A 20,668-nucleotide genomic window follows, 5' to 3' on the forward strand; every position below is an offset into this window, starting at 1 on the left:
TTTGCCATTATTCTTTGAGACTTTGCTGTTTATCCATCTGGATACTTTAAACGATCCTCAGCCCATTCCTTATCTGATACTTAGTTCTCCTCCATATGAGGGAATAGTCTTATTCTTTAGCTATGCCGCATTGAGATTTTGCCTTGTCCTATCCTTGCTGATGCTGAATCGACTGATGTCCTGATGACGAAGACTGATGCTGATTGCTGATTCGTTGGAGGGGTAACTATCTGATGATAAATGTAATTGTCTGTTTGCCTTTTCTTTCTAGGTACCAACTGCTCTTTTGACAGAGGCCATAGTTAGATGTTTTCCAAATTTGTGTCTGCTAAATTGTTTTGCATGAAGCCCAACATGCTGATTCTAGTTCGAGGTTAGTTAAGGTGTTCACAAATATCTGACGCAAATAGATAAATGACAGAATTCTTGCTTTGTTGAATCTTGCACAACTGAGACTTTGCTACGCTGTTTCTTATTATTACTGAAGTGTTAATGCTGAATGAATACTCGCTATGTATTGATTAATTGCGTTCCAATTACAAATCGGAAGAGTTACTAATTAGATTGATTGCTAACTAGATGAACAGAAATTATATTAGATTATAACTAATAGGAAAATAATTATCCTAATTCTCTAACTAAATTAGTGTGGTTATTCATGACTGAAAGCTCATGCTGTGTTCACTTTATTGATCCTTATTAAATGTTATTGACTAACTTGTTGATTAGGTATTGCGAATATTCATTGAGTTATTGATAAAATGATTTGTGATGCCAGAAATATTTTGTGCTGGGAAGTCCCCGAACGTGGTCAAAAGGTTCATCGGCCTCGGCATGTCCCCTTGTAAGTTAACTTATCAAGGTTCTGACGCGCTATCAGTTTTTGGTAGCAGAGGATGGTTTGGCCCTTTGGGGCCCGAGGACGAGGGACCACTGTGTGTGTGTAGTTTGGAAGTAAGCAAGGTGTATCAGAAAATTGGGTTTTGGGAAAATTATTCTTTTTCGATGAGCAAATTGGAGAGATGATGTACCCCTAAGCCCCAAACGACTTTCCCAGGATCTCGGAGCTTGCTGAAGGGAATTTGAGTATGTTCTCGGCATTCTAGTGATAGTGTGAATGAAATAGGGTTTGCGCTTGCACAGTTTATGCATATCGCAGGTGAATTGTGAGGATTTAGGCCAAATGATGACGTTTTAGTAGGAGTGTGCGTACTCCACAGTATGGGAGTGAGGAAGTCGGCGAACTTCATGTGAGTGTGGCGCTTTGTGCTCAAAAATTGTCCACGTGGTTCTTGGTGATGTACGGACCCTGCGTGGTCTAAGACTCCTGAGTATAATTGAAAAGTGTATGAGACACTTGGTTTATGTTGTAATTTGTGCGGTTTAATAGGTCGATGGTGAAATCGACGAGTCGAGTATGAGTCAAAGTGAATGAATGAAAACTTCGATGGAGATTTGGAGAGTTCTAAAGTGCACTAGAACAACCCATTGACAAGTCAAGAGTAAAATTTGCGGGTCAAATTTTGCTTGCGAGTGCGGGATCTGAGAAGGAGAGAGTAGCGACCAAGGCTAAGCAAATTCTCTGTAAAGTTCTGAAGCGATTGTGTTACCCTTTCCTGTAGTAAACCGGCAAATTTGAGTTTTGTTGGTGCTCGCAATATTACATTAGTTTTGTGTGAATCGAGAGAGTGGGGAAGACAAGCCGCAAGACTTTGTCAGCCACAGTGTCTGAGTGTGACATCATTGGAGCCGCTCTGGGATAGGTCGGTTAGTGAGAATGGTCGCGCACAGATTGGCAGCCATCCATGAGAGGCAACTGGTTGAGAAGGTAGGCGAAAAGTGTTCTGGGAATTAAAGTCACTTCCTGATTCGATTGTGATCAAAATAAAAGACGCAAAAATGAAAATTTTCAAGGCTTTAAAGAGCGCTTTGAGGGGAGATACATACATTACTGCCAGTGTAGGGGAGGTTACTCCGCCAGAGGATACACCGGCTTATGCCTCAATGGAGGAGAGGGGAGTCGCGCCATGCCTTTGGCTAAAGCAATGGTCCAAAGCGACAGAGAAGGAAGGGTGTTTGGCGTTTCCGGAGCATGGAACATTCAATATAAGGGTTTTGGAGAATTTGCTGAGGGTGCTAAATGAATTAAAGCCACCTCCAAGGCCAGCACAGTTTGAGGCGCTAGCAATTTGGGAACTGATGGCAATACGACAACAGCAACAGAAATTTGAGAGGAGAATGAGGAAAGCGGAAAAAGCACTAGCGGAGGCTAGGTGGGATAGTGCACAGAGAGTTTAGAGGAGAGAAACAATAGACAGAATTAGGATGTTTCCAGCAATAGCTCAAGAAAGTGAAAACAAAGGGGGAAAAGCAACTTGTAAGACTGACAAGAGTTCCTCAAAAGACAAAGAGGCCAAGAAGCCCTGGTCAGAGATGGATGACTCAGACGATGATGAGTTCCTTAATCAGTTACTAAATGACTGACCGCTGCCATATGCAATAGATGACAATAGACCGAGTACTAGTACATGTCCTGCAAGTTTGACTCAGAACAAGGTGACAGCGAATCCAATACAGGTTAGTCCTGTCTCCACACCAGTTTCGGGGCAAAGTAGTATTAGTGTGTCCACTGCTCCAGAGATGCAACCTCAGCTACAGCCACCACAGGTTCAGAGTCTTTACCCTGATGTCCCAATATTGAAGACTACCACAAATCTGATGGTGCCATCAGATCCGGCAAATGTGAGACCAAAGCTGATTCAGACCGATCCAACTACACCTTTACTGCCCCAGGTACAGCAACAAATGATTCCGAATTACACTTCGGTCACAGGACCACAGTCAGCCGTTGCACCAGTAATGAACCAGAATATGGGAGTTAATGCTCCACAGGTTATGGGAAACAGGCAGACGCCAGACGCCATATCTTTGCCCTTTACAGTTGGTCCACCAGTACCATTGTATGCACAGGCGAAGCCTAGTGTATGTGATCAGGGAATAATGACCCAAGAGATGACAAGAGAAGGGTTTGTAGGGAGCTCCCAAGGGATGACTCCAGTGGAACTGACATTAGAAAGGTCTAGGTCTTTGTTAGGCTCCTCCAGATGCCATGAGACAATCAGGATTGGGACTGCTGACTCTGCAGATCTCGAGTACGAATATACCGCAAACACTGATAGTGCAGGCTGGGAATATCTCCTTACAAGATTTAACTGCGCAACAGCTGAACGATTGGTTAGACAAGTTAAATTCGCCACAGACTACTCCTGCAGCGGCAGGAAGGTCAGAAGGGGAAGAGTACCTGAATTTTGTGAGGTTGGGCATGGAAACAAATGAACTCGTTGAAGGGAGCATGGGAGTGAACAGGTTAGAATCATACACAAAGGCAGAATTGAGGTACTTGTGTCCAAAAATAACCAAAGAAGTGAGCAGGGTGCACCAGAGGTTGGCAAATTTGGCAGACAAAAATGGAATAGACTTAGAAAGTACTAAACATCTGAAGAGGAGTTACAGGTTAGACTTTGAGCCTAAGGATTTTGAACACATGAGATCTACTGGGATGAAGGCACACCTTAAAGAGATACTGCAGCGTGCACAAGTTTGGGGAGCCTTAGAGAGATGGGAAGGCAGATGGGCGAAGAGAGATAAGAGGAAGAATGACTGCACAGAGCAGCCAGTTAAAGCCTCACAGGATACGGGTGCAGTAAATATGTTACCAATGAGAGAAACAGCTGGAGGGGTTCTTGTCCACGTGCCGTGGACTAGAGGTGACATCCTGTCATTTACAAATTACTTTCCCAGGCTGAGGGAGAAACCAATAGAGTGGTATCAGCAGACGGACAGGTTTGTGAAGCTTGCGAAATGTCTCTGGGAAGACCTGAATACTCTCTTTGAGCTAATAGTTCCAGCTGATTTGTGGCTTGAGTGCAAGAGAAGTGTGGATTGGCCGGCTGCGGAACTAGCAAGGGATAGAGTCACAAGAGCACAGTCTCCTGAGGTGATGAAGTACTACTATAAGGTGACCGAGTTCTTGAAACAGAGAGTTTCGCCGCAGAATATTGACTGGCAAAAGATTGATCCGATGTCTCAGGAAGCCACTGAGTCAATACATGCCTATTATGAGAGGTTGTTGAAGGCGTTCAAGCACTACAGTGGTACAGAGGTTATTGAGGCGAAGGACATGAATCACCTTGTGTTTAGATTTGTTGAAGGATTGAGACCTGAGATTAGTCAGATGATTAAGAATCACTTGATCTGTTGGCAAGCAAAGCCGATTGATGAGGTGTTGCAGTATGCAAAGTACTGTAGTGACGAAATTGAGTTGAAGCGGAGAAAGTTGAAGGAGAAAGCGATGGTGATGCAAATTAAGGCAGCACAGTCAGGGATGCAGGGAGGTTGTCTACAACAGATGGTGCAAAAGCCGCAAGGAAACAAGATGTTTCAGGCGCAAGTGAGAGGCAGAGGTCTCAGAGGTTTTGTGAATAGAAGTCCGGATTTGAACACGGTAGTTGTTCAAAATGATGTACAGGGGATGAAGAAGATGTTAACTTGTCATGCCTGCGGGGTCGTTGGACATTGGAAGCGGGAGTGCTCGATGATGGTGCAAAAGGGTGTTGTTCAACAAAGCAATGATGGCAGTGCATTTCAAAATGCGAAGGGACCTGAGAGGTCCTAATCCGAATTTTCAGAATAACATGATTCAGATGCAGGGTCTCCAGCCCATGCAGCAGGTGCAGATGACACGTATACAACCGGTGCAGTTGGAACAAATGCAACAGCAGGTTCCCATGGTACCTAGACAGCAAATGCAAGTGCCCTTAGCGCCAATGGAACAGCACCAGGCGATGCTTCCTCAACAGGTCACAGGTCAAAGAATGAGTCAAAATAACACAGTGCAACAGTTCCCATTGCATGGTGAGAATGGAATAAACAATGAATGGTCGGATGACAGTTCAGATAGTGAGGAGTGTAGGCTTGCAGCATCCCAAGAAGTAGATCAGAAAGGGCCCTATGTGCAAGGGAAAGTAACGGGTCACAAGGTTTCATTCTTGGTTGACACAGGAGCTACACGCTCTACAGACAGAAGTGCAGAGGTTCTAAAACTGCCCCTTTCGGATGTACAGTCAAGGTAGAAGGAGCGGCAATCCTGCTCCTGACTAACCCAATCTCAGATCAGGTGCAGGTTGAGCTTGGCACTTTTCAGGGATTGCACAGGTTTGTGGTTTGCAATTCGAGTCCCGTGTCCCTACTGGGAAGAGACTTACTGTGTAAGACAAGGTGTTCGATCACCAGTTCAAATGAGGGGATTGAGATTCAGACAAACAGTGATGATGAAGGAGATTAGGAGCAGGTTTCAGAGCCTGAAACGGAGACCACAGACGAGGAGTATCCTCTGATTAACTTCTTCCCAATGTTCACAGTGGCTGATCTTCCAGCAGACTTGCAGGGGACAGTCCAAGTGGAAGTGTGGGGCTTGACAGGGAAAGAAGTAGGACTGGTAAAAGGAGTAGAACCAGTTAAAGTCAATGTAAAGCCAAATGCTGTGTTCCCCCAGGTACCGCAGTACCATATGGCAAAAGATGTTCTTATAAAGGTGGCGCAATTAGTTGCAGACTTTATGAACCAGGGAGTCTTGAAGGAGGTGATGAGCAGTCAATGTAACTCACCAATAATGGGTCTGACAAAGCCTTGTGGGAAGGTTCGGATTGTCCAAGACTTGAGAAAGGTTAATGACATAGTGGTGAAATGCTGCACAGTGATGCCAAATCCAGCTGTGATTATGTTCCAGGTTCTGTGTGATGCAGAGTGGTTCACAGTAACTGATTTTTCCCAAGCTTCTTTTCTGTGCCTCTTCATGAGGACAGCCAATTTCTCTTCAGTTTCAAATTCCTGGACAAGGTCTACAATTGGTGTTGAATTCCTCAAGGGTTTTCGGAATCACCTTCCATATTCAATCAGATACTGAAGAAAGATTTGGAGTCATTGGAATTGCCTTTTCAATGGACCCTAGTGCAGTACATTGATGATCTGTTGATCGCATCCAAAACAAGGGATGAGTGCAAGTATGATTCGATTGCCTTACTGAACCACTTGGGAAAAATCGGGCACACGGTGTCCCCAAAGAAATTGCAATACTGTCAGAAAGAGGTGAAGTACTTGGGTCATCAAATCGAGAAAGGGTCGAAGAAGTTATCCAGGAGAGAGTAACTGCACTGTTACAGACGCATTCCCCAACGACACGAAGAGATGTTAGGATGTTTCTGGGAATGGTGGGTTACTGTCATCAGTGGATCCCAAATTTCTCAGTCATCTCAAGCCCTTGGTGAGACTGGCAGTTAAGGAAGGGCCAGATGTCATAGTGCTGACAGAGAAGGAAATGAAAGCGTTTACTGAGTTAAGGGAGAGCATGTGCAGGGCTCCAGACTTAGCTATGCCTGATTACACGAAGACTTTTGTTCTGTTTTGTCATGAACGTGATGCATGTTCTTTGTCTGTCCTGACCCAGATCCATGGAGGTGTAAACTGACCAGTAGCATATTTTTCAGCTACTTTGGACCCAGTTGCAGCAGCCTTACCGCGTTGTCTGAGTGCGGTAGCAGCAGTTGGTCAAAGCCTCACACAGTGTGGAGGTATAGTGATGGGACATCCTCTAACAGTCATGGTCCCTCAATCAGTTGAAATCCTGTTAACCAACACAAAGACGCAACACATGACAAATGCAAGATTGACGAAATATGAAACAATTATATTGGGGTCACCAAATGTAACGTTGAAAAGGTGTACAGTGTTGAAACCGGCAACTTTGCTTCCAAATGAAAACACAGAGGTTGAAGATGTTGAAGATGTAGAACATGATTATCTTGAGGTAACAGAAATGTACACCAAACCAAGGCCTGATATTAAAGATACCCAATTGGAAGAAAATTACCAAATTATCTTTGTAGATGGCTCATCTTTAAGAGACTCAGTAGGAGTGCTGAGAGCCGGATACGCTGTATGTACAATATCTGGTATCCTGGAAGCGTCTTGGCTTGAGAGAGTATATTCTGCTCAAGTGGCTGAATTGCTTGCTCTTACTAGAGCTTGCCATGCTTCTGCCCAGCCTAGGGTTACTATATATACTGATAGCAGATACAGATTCAGAATGGCCAAGATTTTGGCCAACTATGGTCACAGAGGGGTTTCTTGACCTCTTCTGGTTCTCCAGTGAAAAATGGTGAGAGAATTAAGGAGTTGTAGTACGCGATTCAGATTCCTCATGAAATTGCAGTGGTAAAATGCAGTGCTCATTTGAAGTCACAAGACTTTGTTTCAATGGGAAACGGATATGCGGATCAAGTCGCAAGGTTTTGTCCATTGAACTGTATATCATTTAAGGATCAGTGGGAATTGTTACCTGAAACAGAAAATGAGACATGTACAGGCTACGCATTAAGGGTGATTGACACGTTGGAAGAACTAAGATTGTTGAAGGAACGTGCCAGCAAAGATGACAAGCGTTCTATGGTTAGGATGCACTGCATACAAAGGCCAGACGACTTGTGGGTTTCAGATTAAGGGAAAATGGTCTTGCCGAACAGTCTCCTGTCACAGTTTGCAAGGTTTTACCATGGTCAAGCACATATTGGGAGAGATGCCATGATCAGGTTGTTCAAAGTTGACTGGTTTAACCCGAAGTTCAGACAAGCTGAAGAAGTGATTTGTCACAGGTGTATCATCTGTCAACAGATGAATGCGGGGAAAGGGACAGTGGTGAATTTGACCCACAGTGGGAGAGCAGGAGGTCCATTTAGCAGAATGCAACTGGATTTCATTGAGAAGCCTGTGTGTGGAGGTTTGAGATATGTGTTGGTGATTGTGTGTATCTTTAGTCACTGGATTGAAGCATACCCTACACGCAGGAATGACAGTCTCAAAGTAGCGAAGCTGCTGCTTAGGGAGTTGATACCACGTTTCGGGTTTCTGATCTCTTTAGAATCAGATAGGGGAAGTCACTTCAACAACAAGGTGGTTAAGCTATTATGTGCAGCATTGAACATTGAGCAGAAGTTGCATTGTAGTTACCGCCCTGAAGCATCAGGACTAGTGGAACAGATGAATGGTACCCTGAAGTCGAGAATGGCGAAAATGTGTGCAGCCACAAATTTGAAATGGCCCGATGCATTGCCTTTGGTGTTAATGTCAATGAGAAATACACCTAACAAGAAAACAGGACTGTCTCCTCCTGAAATTCTCATGGGCCGAGCTATGAGACTACCCGCAGTGCCTGTGAATGCTCTTGTGAATATCACGGATGATATGGTGTTGGACTACTGTAAGGGTCTGGCTGATGTGGTCCGCTCTATTTCCCACCAGGTGGAAGTTACCACCCTGCCACCGATAAATGATCCAGGACACAATCTGAAAGCTGGTGACTGGGTTGTCATCAAGAAACACGTAAGGAAGTCGTGTTTGGAGCCAAGCTGGAAGGGGCAATTTCAAGTAATACTAACGACTACTACTGCTGTGAAGTGTGCGGGAATTCCAAGTTGGATCCATGCCAGTCACACGAAGAAGGTGACGTGTCCAACTGATGAGGAAGTTGAGTTGTTGAAAGTACCAACAATAGAGAAGGAAGTCTCAGGGCCGGAGAGTGATCGAAGGAGAACTGAGACTGAAGGAGAGCCCATTGAGGACGGCTTGGTCACTCCTGTAAGAGACGAAGGAGAAGAGACCCAGAGGGGTGACGGTGAGCCTATCTCAACTGATCAGAGGGAGGTTCTCCCAGAAGCAGATGAAAACAGAAATGAGATAGAGCTCCTGCCAGACCCAGAAGGCGAAAGAGTTGAGGCGGAAGAGAGTCAAAGTGTCCAGACTCTTCCTGAGCAAACTGCAGGTCCATCAAGAGAAAACACCAGAGAGTCAGAGGAGGGCGTAGGGCCGCTACAGGAAAGATCAAAGGCCAGAGACACTGAAAGGAGATAAGTGGCCGGAATTGCAAGTGAAGAAGGGAAAGGTGGTCATCGAAGATGCAATAGAGGAAGAGGTTGATACAACAAGGAGAGAAGATCTAAGTGAAGGAGAGCTGCAAGGTGATCTCAAGTTGAAAAGAAAGAGAGTAGCCAACAGAAGGTACGAGGGTCCTGAATGGGCGTATGCAACGTCAGCTGAATGGCAACAAGAGTTCTTGGCTTTCGGCTTTGATCGAGAAGTCCCAGGTTAGTACTTTGGTACCTGAGTCTGGCCAAAGAGACTGAGTTGGCACTAGAATTGAATTAAAGAAGAATTGAGAAAAGAGACTGATAACTTACCGGATGTGACACTGATAACCTGAATTGACTTTTGAAACCCGATTTTGACAAGCTGCTAACATGAATTGGCAAGGATCCTGGGAGTGAAAGTGAAAGCTGTAAATAATTGCTGAAGAAAGACTTTCGCTCGCTTTAACTTTGCTGGAAAAAAAAAAATGAAAAGAAAAAGAGCTTTAACCATCCTCTGTTGGTTGTTGTTTGAACTAATCATCCTTCACTTTCTGATTCTTTCCAGATCATGGCTAACACTAGGATAATAGAAGGATTAGGCACTGTAAATATTTGGCTGTTGGTTTGGGTGTCGTGTGTGTGATATTCATCATAGTTGTGATTGTGGGTATGCCATTAGTGGGTAGGAGTGGAACTAACAATGCTACAATTCCTGAGACCGCCACTGCACTAACAGCTTGGGAGAGGTTCGAACAGGATACAAAAAATCTGCATGAGGGAACTAACGCGAAAGGGGAATTATCAAATAATGTTTTCTATTGCTTGCTGAGTGAGTATGTTGATACAATGGATGTGAAAGATTATTATGTGTGTACACAGATTCCTGTTTCGGTACAAGAGGCGGTTACCTGTCATAGTCTGCCATTAACATATGGGATAAGCTATAGTCTGTTACTAACAAGATTCTATAACCAGTTAGAGATTCAGTATTTTTATTCCAACCATGATCTTGTGTCTTCTTATGTGCCTATCATAGAGGATTTGAGTAGTGTAGCTAAGTATTATAGCATAAAGTTAGTTAAGGGATTATTTTATGCACACCGCAATAATTTGACATGTTTGCTTACACCTGTAGAGAAAAGCTTTTTAGATCACACGGAAGACAGAAGAAGGGCATTGAAGGGTAAATTGGAAAAAGGATTGCAGCAGCGAGCTTTTGCTAGTAGTGAGGGTTACAGTGCAATTAGGGAACAGGGGAAGTTAGCTTTAGATGCACTACACGTAGGTAAGCTTTGCATTTCTAGGCCGAAATCATATTATGACAATGTGTTTGTGGGAACGAGTGAATGTAAGCATGTGTTTTTGTTTCAGAGTAAGTAGACGTTCATGTTAAATGGACAGGATCCAGCGATCCCTGGGATCTATTATATATGTGGACTTAATGCTTATTACCGTCTTCCCAAGGGTTGGTATGGACATGTTATTTGGGGATAGTTTTCCCAAAGATATATCAACTTGAGGATTTGAAAAGGTTTCCGAAATTGTCTGAATCACATCGCACTAGACAAAAGAGAGAGACTGCTGCTGGTGTAGTAGGAGACATATTTGGGGCGATAATTCCTTCAGTGGGAGTTATCTTAAAGGCCATAAAGATTCGAAATAACATGCTGGCAAACTTTTCAGGGGCTATACTCCTGATGGATACTGAACTTGCTGCGTAGAGGGCTATGACTCTTCAAAACAAGCTTGCTTTAGACATTCTTTTAGCGAAAAATGGCGGAGTTTGTAGGATGATTAATGAGCGTCATTGCTGTGCTTACATACCAGTCAATAGTAATGAGATTAGAAGTATGCTCACTGACTTAACTAGGGATAGTACAGACTTGAAGGAGCTGAAAGAGCCGGGTGTTTGGGAAAAGGTTGGGAAAGGATTTGGGAAATTGGTTTAGTAGTACTTGGCATGGGATATTGGAGAAAATAATACAGGGAATATTGATTATTATAGCTTGCTTATTTGGATTATGGGTGTCATGTAAAATTAGTAAAAGAATAAAATTAAAAATGACCAAAAATAATAAGAGGAGGGAGGAAAAACAAAGGGAAAGAATTAATCAGGGCAAAATCACAGGGGGAACGCTTGAGGGAGGAAATTGAAATGAAGGAATTTTAGAATGTAAAATTTGAGGGGAAAGGTTTGTGTGATGGCAAGAGTCATCAGAGGAGGGATTGTTGGAGTGTGACCTTCAAAAATTAATATTAACATGAAAAGCTTGAAATGTATTGTGTAATGAAGCTGCATAGAAAATGTGTTAACGTAGAAAATAATGCACGCCGCTGAAATGTGCCCACGGGGAGTGGCCACCAATGTATACGAAGACTAATGGAATTTATTAATGATGAATCAATAATGTACTAATGTATGGATTTGTATTAGCATATTATAATTAGAGTCATGTGTTAGGGTTTTGCAAAAATTAATCACTAGGCCTTAGTTAGCGAGGGTCTGGGCCTAGCTGCCTGGTCTTATATTAAACTGTGTTTTTCTAACGTGCAATCTGTTGTCTTCCTGAAGGACACAACGCTGTACTTTTCCAGAAACTAGAGATGTGTGTGTGTGTAGCCGTAGTAAATTCTTTCTCATGGGACCTGACTTGCTCAAGGAGACATTCTTGCTAAATGCAACAGTGTAATTCGTAACAGGTGCAAGGCTACCTGGACTACGAGGAAACAATGGGACTACAGACTGGAGCGTAAAGTGTAACTTTTCTTACCTGACATTCCAACTGATGCAGACGTCAATTACAGGAGCCAATCAACTACATGAGAACTGCGTTTTGTGGAAAATTTTTGTAAGGTGCGTGGAGAATTATTGGACAGAGAAAATGATGCACCAAATATTATCCAATGGGGAATTAAGGGCTAGTTCGACAGTTTTGATATAACTGCATGACCCGAGGAGAAACCATCCATTCTTCGCCATTCCTTGCTGTTACTAGCCATTATTCGAAGATTCCACTCCAATCCTTACTTTGCCATTATTCTTTGAGACTTTTCTGTTTATGCAACTGGATACTTTAAACCATGCTCAGCCCATTCCTTATCTGATAATTACTTCTCCTCCATATGAGGGAAGAGTCTTATTCTTTAGCTATGCCACATTGAGATTTTGCCTTGTCCTATCCTTGCTGATGCTGAATCAACTGATGTCCTGAGGACGAAGACTGACGCTGATTGCTGATTCGTTGGAGGGGTAACTATCTAATGATAATTGTAATTGTCTGTTTGCCTTTTCTTTCTAGGTACCAACTGCTCTTTTGACAGAGGCCATAGTTAGATGTTTTCCAAATTTATGTCTGCTAAATTGTTTTGCATGAAGCCCAACATGCTGATGCTAATTCGAGGTAAGTTAAGGTGTTCACAAATATCTGACGCAAATAGACAAATGACTGAATTCTTGCTTTGTTGAATCTACTGAGACTTTGCTAAGCTGTTTCTTATTAATGATGTGTTAATGCTGAATGAATACTCGCTATGTATTGATTAATTGCGTTCCAATTACAAATCAGAAGAGTTACTAATTAGATTGATTGCTAACAAGATTAACGGAAATGATATTAGATTGTAACTAATAGGGAAATAAATATCCTAACTCTTAACTAAATTGGTGTGGTTATTCATGACTGAAAGGTCATGGTGTGTTCACTTTATTAATGCTTATTAAATGTTATTGACTAACTTGTTGATTAGGTATTGTGAATATTCATTGAGTTATTGATATATTGATTTGTAATTCCAAAAAGATATCTTGTGCTGAGAAGTCCCCGAACATGGTCAAAAGGTTCATCGGCCTAGGCATGCCCCTTGTAAGTTTACTTATCAAGGTTCTGACGCGCTATCACCCATGATACTCATTCCAAGTAATTGGTCAGTTATATAGTATATTTGAAAATATACATCGAAGGAGCATGATTGGCAGTCACACATATCTTAGAATATCACATTTCTAATGTCATATAGGCAGATGCCTCAGACAGCAGAGCTACCATTCAGGTTTTAGATACTGGAGATCTATTACTTAGCTAACGATGTTCTTATATAATCAAGCCTCAGACAGCGTAATATATAGTGATAATAATGTGATAAAATTATATACAGATACATCGTGTAACGCTTTGACAACACACGAAATAACCACCAAAGCATCATGTTAGGTCTATTTACATCAAGGAAGTGATAACACAACATCATAAATAGATTAACCAAATCCAACATGTATTACTGATATCTTAAATTTAAATCTGCTTCCTGACGGGCAGAACACCAGCTTACCGTTTTATGAAAATACAATAAATGAACCCTCAAATACCATAAATATTCTCCTTTCCCACTAAAATAACTTTTCATTTTTCGAAAATTGACTGGTTTTCACTATGGCAAAAGAATGTAACTTTATAAAACCAAAATTATTATTCTTTCCCCACAACCGGTTTTGAATTTTAGTAAGTGTACTAAATGAGTCACAAATTATAAGTTATCAGTTTTATTAAGTGCACACATTTACTGCAACTTATGTTTATTTTGTAGAAAAAACATAAGTGCCAGGCCCTTCCCTAAGAGGCCACTACATTTTTCCCCACCCATTACCCTTGCCAGCACTTCAGTGACAGTACCAATACAACTACTAAAAATTACACTTTTACAAGTGTGACAATTTAGGCTATTCCAGGACCCCAAGATTATAAGAATTGCATGGGTGGAAGGTATGTTATTTGTAAGTGTATAATATAATTCTGTAATAGAAATGTTTATTATATAATAAACAACTGCTGTTGTACTCATCTCTAAATTAGATAGTGCCACCATGTGGAAGACTGTCATAAGTGCCAGAGTTTACAATTAAGTGCCAGTGTTGAACACCAGCAGCCACCGGCTCAAATTAAACACTGACTACAACAGCACATGGATGGATAATATATCATATGCCTATGTTCAGTACATCACCATCATGCCTTTGTGTGCTTACATCATATTCCAGAAACTACTCTGTATTAGTGGTGGACTGGGAGGTAAAAACATCTCTTGGAAACATGTTTATACCAACCCTATATTAAACCAAATGAGTGTAGCATGCCTGACTGTTAGAAATGGGGTTTCTGGTTGGCCAGGGTATGCACCTAAGCCAGGCAGAACCCACCCACTCTAGTCAGGGCAAGGGAGTTACACGTCCAAGATAACCCCTCCTCACCCCCTTGGTAGCCTGGCATGAGCAGTCAAGCCTAACCCAGAGTCAATGTGTAAAGCGTTTGCACAACACACACAACATACAGGACGCAATATATACTCAACAAAGTAAACACAGCACTGAGCTATGTAAAAATAAACAGTATATAAATAAACACTAGAAAATAGTGAGAATCTCACGTCACCTGTCTCCTTTATTATGCAATGTGCTAACTTGGCAATGACTGAGAACTTCTTTCAGTTCGAAAACGACTTTTACCATCAGATGAGGGGGACCTGCATGGGTAGTACTTTTGCTCCTAGTTTAGCATGCCTGTATATGTACAACTTCGAGAAACAATTAATCCTACCATCTACCAACCCATTCTTTGCCAACATCAAATTATGGCGTTGTTATATCGACGATATTTTGGTAGTATGGCATGGTTCCCTTGAGACTGCCTCAACCTTCACAGACTGGGTTAATACTCTTAATCCCTTCCTGAAATTTACATCCACAATGTCAACTAACGAGATCAGTTTTTTGGATTTACTGATTACTATCCATAATGGCAAACTAACTACCAGTACATACCATAAACCGACGGACCGGAACAGCCTTTTGACATATGACAGTCACCATCCCAAATCGCTACGCAATAACCTACCTTTTGGCCAATTCTTGAGATTAAGACGAAATTGTAGCTCAACAAACGCATACAAGACACAGGCCAATGATCTTCAAACTAAATTGCTAGCACGTAACTATCCTCTGGATGTTGTTAATCGAGCCCGGAAAAGAGCGAGGAATAATAACCGTGAAGCATTACTCGCACCTAATACTAGGGACAGCAACAATTCGCTGACATGCGTAACCACTTTCACCCCTCTATCCAACAAGATCAAGAGTCTGATCATGAAGAGATGGTCAATACTCGGCAGCAGTGGCTGCACAATTCCTAGACCCCTTTTTGCATTCAAACGGTCCCAGAACATCAAGGACTTGATAATACACACACGTCCCAGAAACATCATTAAGACTCAATCAACACTATGGAATCTCCCCCCAGTGTCAGGACACTATCCCTGTGGACAATGCAATGTTTGCTCCTTGACATACCAGACCAAGACACTTGATTTGGTTCCCATTGGCCGATGGAACCTGAAAAAACATACTAATTGTAATACCAAGAATTGTGTCTACATGATTACATGTCCATGTGGTCTCCGTTACATCGGCATGACACCTAGAGCCATCAAGATACGGATTAATGAACACAGGAGCAACATAAGATGTGGGCGTATAACTACAAAACTATGTGCCCACTTTTTGGAGACACCTCATAGACCAGATGACCTACGTTGGGTCATTTTGGAATCCCTCAACTTGACTAATGACTCCTCTCAATCATTATTCAGACTTGAACAACGATGGGTGTTCAAATTACACACGGATACCATTGGTTTGAACGATGACATCCCTTGGTTGTCCCTATCTCGGTAAACTCTTTCCATGAGATTATTGTCATATCCTCACTATGCTTGGATAACTCCCATTTTTCCACTTGTTTGAATTTGCTTTTTTGTGGTTCCTTAATCAAGGCCTTATCCCTGATCGTTTTAGGTTAATAGACATAGTAGTGACGATTTTCTCCACCGTTTATATCTCATAGCCTAATAAACCCATGTAATATAACACAAGATGGTTCATTTCCGGGTCGGTCTACCGATTCTCATTGTTTATTTTTTTATATATATTTTTTCATTATTTGACAATACTCTAATTTTGAAGTGTGACGCAGGCTTAGTAACTGTATTTCACAAAAGGTCTATTCCTGACTCGTTATCTCCATTATTGACTTGCATACTAATCTTCTGTAAGATGGCCGCTTCGCAATTAGCAGGAGCTATAAGTTTAGTCTTGACCTGCTATCTCTACCATTGACTTACATACCAACCTTTTGTAAGATGGCCGCTACACAAATATCGGGGGTTCAGGCTTTCGCAAAATACTTATGCTTTCTCCCAAAGTCCGCTTTCAACTTCTATGACGAAGCTCTGACGCGACGCGGTAACAATTAGCTCCCGCGCCGCATTTTAAATACCTCGCTTCCACCTCGGCATTCTGACTCCGGGGCTAGTACGCGATGGGTAGGTGACTCCATACGAGGACGCCTTGTTGCAAGTAAGTGTTAAGAAACCTTTTCCGTATATATATGCAGGCTGGAGACTCTCTCCCCGTTTTTGACTGAGAGAGACATGTTCTCGCCGAGACTTTACTTCACCTAGTATCGTTCGAATGTACGCGCTGAGCTAGGACCACATATCATGGATATAGCCTCTCGATTAGACACATTACTAAGACAATGAGTAACCCATACTTCACAAACACGCATTTTGTCATCTATGTATCTATTGATATGGGATTGACTAGGTGATACTGCTAATACAACGTAGATTCTAATATTTTCAATATTAGGAATTGTGTTGTACTATTATGATGTCTGCGTACATTTGTACCTTTTGCCACAGGGGTCATCCTACTACATATCTCGACCCCCTCACAAGGCACATATTATCTATATTTTTCCTAATGATTTATAACTTCCATTAGAAGCAATAAGCCGGATCGTGCTACTCCCCAAGGGGCCCCCCACACGAAGAGGGATGGTAAGCAGATGTTTTCTATGCGCTTAACATCACTTTATGCACATATTCACCTTGGGTGTGATGGTCATTTAACCGTGCTCTTTATCCTTTACTGTATTTATTATTTTCTAGGGCGCCATTTTTTGATTCAGATCCTTGACGAGACAGTTTACACTGATGTAAGTGACTGTTACCTATTTACACATATAAGTTAGACAGTGTCTTCCTTTTTTTTCCTTTTGTATATAGCCAGGAGAAGTCTAGTTTAATGAAGGTCCTGATGAAGCGTTAGCGAAACATGTTGACCACACCTTAGGGGTTAGGTGATATTTCCCAGTACTCCAGGCTTTTCCAAAGTGGTTGAGCATTATCCTCTTTTTCCACTTTTGTATGTTTTTAATCTTGATCGTTACCCCTTTTTCGGATAACCAGTAAAACAAGATTAGTTTAGGGGTTTCTAATCAATCTTAAATTCTTTCACTCTCCTGCCATAATGAGTGTCTGACCTCTATGAACTTAACGGCAGCCACCCGTGACACTTAAAAAGATCTCCGGCAAAGAGCCCCTGAAAGGGGAGCCCGTCAGATATTGCACCAGCCGGTCTGACGAGGAGCTTCCAGAAAATGAAGCATGACACCCATTTGGGTGTGTGAGGGCTCTTGCTCCTGAAACTTTAATTGTCCCCCTAGAGTTAGGAACAGTGTACCTTGTTGTGTCAGTTGCAGAAAACATAGTTAGGCCAAACATTCCATGTCAGTAATATCCTGTTATCTTAGAAGTTGTCAGAATGTAACATAGGTTACTAATTATCTGCAAGAATAAGCAGTAGTCACATTAGAACATGTAAGTACTCAGTATTCTGTAACATAGGCAGTAGTCAGGAATCACAATCTAAAAAACAAATGCCTTTGTCATACGTCCATCATAACAATCCATATAGGGACATTAGAGAACCTATGGCAAGTCATAAAACACATATCAGCATGTCATGCCCATAAAAGGAACATCAGCACATACATGTATCATACCATAAAGTAAGCAGGTTAGGATATCACCCCCCAATGTCCATCTAAGAATCATAGGAACGAATATGTCCACGAAGTACCTGAATTATGCTGAGAAAGGCACTCCGGGTGCCAAGGGGATCAATCTGGGGGCCCTCAACACTCCTATGTGCAAAACAGGGGCCCAGTGTTGATCCTAGGGGTAATGGAGTGGCACGCACCCCCCCCGGTCTTTATAATGGGTCCCTTCTGGGGCCTGTGATCTCTAGGGCCCCCCCGGACCACAACTAGCCCTCCTGGGAGGGGCGAGTAAGGCAGGCCCAAACCTACCACAAGGGCCACAGTGGGCGCCGCAAAAAGGAGGACCTGCAGTGCTAGGGCCTCTGCCAAGGCTTCCACCCCGCCCACTGTCTCTACAAGCAAGATCAGGGTTTTGTTGGGGCAGAGGAGCCTCCGATGAGGCTTCCTTTTCCCCCTGCCTGTCTCGATGGGGCGGGGAGCCTCAGACACCGCTTTCTTCCCTGCCCGATGCCGCCTTCCTTGGATTGGCCCGCCAGGGCCGCAGCAGTGTGCAGGCACTGAAGTAGGTGCCTGCTTGTACCCCGGGGGTGCACATCAGAGCCCGCTTCACCTTGGTGGCACCGTAGAAGTGCGCTCGCTCCTTTCCTTCAATCTGGTGGTGCCCCAAGGGCACTGGGGACAGCTTGACTCCGGTGCGCTTTTAAAACAACGCCAGGGGCCCTTCAGAGCGCAAGGGGCATTCCTCCAGCCCGGGTCGGGCAGTGATTTTTTTATTCAAGACTGCGCTTTACCAAGTGCAAAGGCCACCATGAAGAAGTGCTTTTAAGCGCAAAAATGAACCAGCAAAGGAGCGCTTTCCAAGCCCTTCAGGACAAGTTTGTCAAAGCGCTCTCCACACACTATATGAAAGGAAGCCCTTCTTGAGCTTTAGGTAGTTGCAGGGGTCAGGGGCAACAGCACCCTGCCCCTGGAGACAGAAGAGGGGTGGGAAGTACAGGCTAGCAGGCCCAACAACAGGCTAGCACAAGGGATGCAGATGGTGGCAGTTCCTCCTAGTGACCTAGCAGGTCACAGGTCAGCCCAGATGCAGCAGTCCAAGGTGGGCCCTGGTGAGTCCATTTCAGCAGGGTCCTGTGTCCAGTTCCAAGTAAGTCTCTTCATGTCCAAATTGTGGGGAAAAATCCCCTGTACTGAAACTTAGTTTACAGTGTGTTTCACAAAGAGGGGGGAGAGGAGGTTCCAACCAGTTACAACTGGTTCTGGGAGTGCCCACTCTCTCCTCCAGCACAGGCTCCAAATATCAGCTGGGGGTAAACGACCCCATTGTGTGAGGCCAGGGCATAGCTTTTACAAATACAGGTGTGCCCCGCCTCTCCCTTCTCTTAGCCCAGGAAGGCAATTCAGTATGACGATGCACCTCTGTGACACCTCCACCCTCCCTGTGTACAGGCTGTCTGAAAAGTATGCACAAAGCCCAACTGTCACTCTGCCCAGATGTGGATTGGAGTCAAGGTGCAAAACACCAGAGTCATAAGCACAGAGAAATACTCACATTCTAGAAGTGGGATTTCTGTAATGAAAAAAAAAATCCACCTACACCAATAAGCAGCATTTCTCACTACCATTACAACCATACCAAACATCCCTTTGCTACCCCTTATAAATCAGACAATACCCCCTACACATAAGGCAGGGCATTTCCAGTGCATTCCTATGAGAAGGCAGCACTCACAGCACATGTCCTGCCTTCTACATACATAGTGCCTTGCCCATAGCTTTAGCTAGGGCAAATCTTAGGGGTGGCTTACATGTTGTAAAAGGGGAGTTCTGGGTGTGGCAAGTAAATTTAGATGCCAGATCCCTGTGACAGAAAACTGCGCACACAGGCCTTGCACTGGCAGGCCTGAGACAGGTTTGAAAGGCTACTTTAGTGGGTGGCGCAAACAGCGCTGCAGGCCTACTAGAAGAATTTAATTTACAGGCCCTGGGTATAGAGATACCACTTTACAAGGGACTTATAGGCAAATTAAATATGCCAATTAGGTATAAGCCAATCGTACCAAGTTTACTAGGGAGAGCACATGCACTTTAGCACTGATTAGCAGTGGTAAAGTGCTCAGAGTCATAACGTCAGCCAACAAGGGTCAGAAAAATAAGGAGGAAAAAGGCAAAATGTTTGGGGAATGACCTTGTAAGAGGGCCCGGTCCAACACTGACCATCTCTTTGAGGATTCCATCAGAGCTGTTCGCCAGATTGGAAATCTTATGATCACTCCATCCCTCCACCCCTAGTAGAGGTGGGCAAGCTAGCAGATTTACAGAGAGAGCCCAGACAGAGTTTAGGCAAGGCTTTGGCTCTGTGATGTATGTGAATTAATGGACAAAAAACTGAGAAACCTTACTGGAGAAAATCAAATCATGAAAACCAATTTCAAAGAAAGACATTTTTAATAAAATACAAATAAATCGAAATTTTATGGAATCATTTGAAAAGAAAAAACTTTTTAAGGGACAATCCAAAATTGTATTGAACTTGGGTTGAGTTTAGGACTACTGAGGGGATTTTGCGTTCAGGGATACCTAAAGTTTATGGGTGGCCAGGGGTTTTTAGGTTTCAAGAATGGGTGGAGTTCAGGCACAGAAAGAGGTTTTTAAGGTTCAGTGATGGGTGAAGTGTAGAGGTGGGGAGTTTTTTTTTAGGTACCACTAATGGGTGGAGTTTAGGGGTGGTGAGGGATTTTTAGGGTTCATGTATGAGTTGAGTTTAGGGGAGTTAGGTGTCTTTAGGGCCCAAGGATAGGTGGAGTGTAGGGA

This window comes from Pleurodeles waltl, chromosome 6 (assembly GCF_031143425.1).
Source record: "Pleurodeles waltl isolate 20211129_DDA chromosome 6, aPleWal1.hap1.20221129, whole genome shotgun sequence".
NCBI classification, from domain to species: Eukaryota; Metazoa; Chordata; class Amphibia; order Caudata; family Salamandridae; genus Pleurodeles; species Pleurodeles waltl.